We start from the raw sequence: 1283 nt of genomic DNA on the forward strand, positions 1-1283 counted from the left end.
TGTTTGTTTGGTTGCAAGAATAGGATTTTCCTTGTTCCATTCATGTTTAGTTATAATATTTGAAGTTGTTTGGTTACGGGAATAAGTTGATCTGTATCCCCCCCTTTTTTTTTTTTTTTTTTTTTTTTGGTAATTGTAGGATAGTTTTATTTCTCTGAAGAGAAAAAGATTATATATATATATATATATATATGGAGAAAAAGAGAGGGAGAGACTACCAAAAAAAAAAAGAAAAAGAAAAGAAAAGGAATTCAAGCACTTTTGGTGTGTATGCCCTTTACATGAAAGCAAAAGATGAATATCTTCCTAAAGTCACGGATTGAGTCGAAGTTCTTCTATCAATTAAAGGAAGTTATTAATGAATCCATCCTACTTGCTATTGGCAAAAAGGACCAAGAATAGAGATCAAGATCACTTGCTAGCTGAATTCCATTAAACACACGTTTCGTAATGATCTTGATCAAGGATTCCTGCGTGTAAACTTAGAAGATCTTGAATCCCATATTGGATGAGAAGGATAAATGTTTATCCTTAGCAAGTGCAGGGTACATGGTAGATAAAGAACTAGTTGAGGTATCGTCTCTACAATACGATGAAAAAGCAAGTTATCATCCGGTTTGACAAGCTTTGTTGGAAGGGAATTGATTTGACAAAGTCAAATGATTGCAAAGAGGTGTTTTCTTCAAACTGTGAGGGTTAGATGTCTAAGAAGGGTAATGTTAATTCAAAAAAAAATTTGTGTCGCCCTTAGTAAAAGGAGATAGATTTAAAAAATTTCCACTTTTTCCACTTCCACCACACAGCATTCATGAGACATTATCCTTAATGAGGAAAAGGTGGCCGCCATGGGATCAAGGACGTGGATTAGAGACACATTTTGTTAATAATTAACCTTGAGACATGGTTGTTCTGAATGGCTGGGTGATGTTAGGAAACCCTTCATTATTTACTTGATTTCCTTTAATGTTGTCAAATCTGCATTTATTTCTATTTTCAAAATAAGTTTAATTCTTCTTTATTTAAGATTGTAGATTGTGTATGGCCAAACTATCGAAGAAGAATGCAATTTGGTCTTGAGCATATTTGGAGGTTCGATACTCTTGAGAGATAAAGAGTCTCCTATCATCCAAGTGAAGACTTTTAGTCAACTATTCGATTCATTCTGAATGAATAAGGATAGAATCATATTTTAGAATGGTTTGATGGCCAATGTTAAAAAAATTTCGAGTGAACTGGTTGAGCACTAATCTTAGTATTTTGTCTTCACAAAGTTCAGTGTCTCT

The sequence above is a fragment of the Corylus avellana genome, chromosome ca3, assembly GCF_901000735.1.
Source record: "Corylus avellana chromosome ca3, CavTom2PMs-1.0".
Lineage (NCBI taxonomy): Eukaryota > Viridiplantae > Streptophyta > Magnoliopsida > Fagales > Betulaceae > Corylus > Corylus avellana.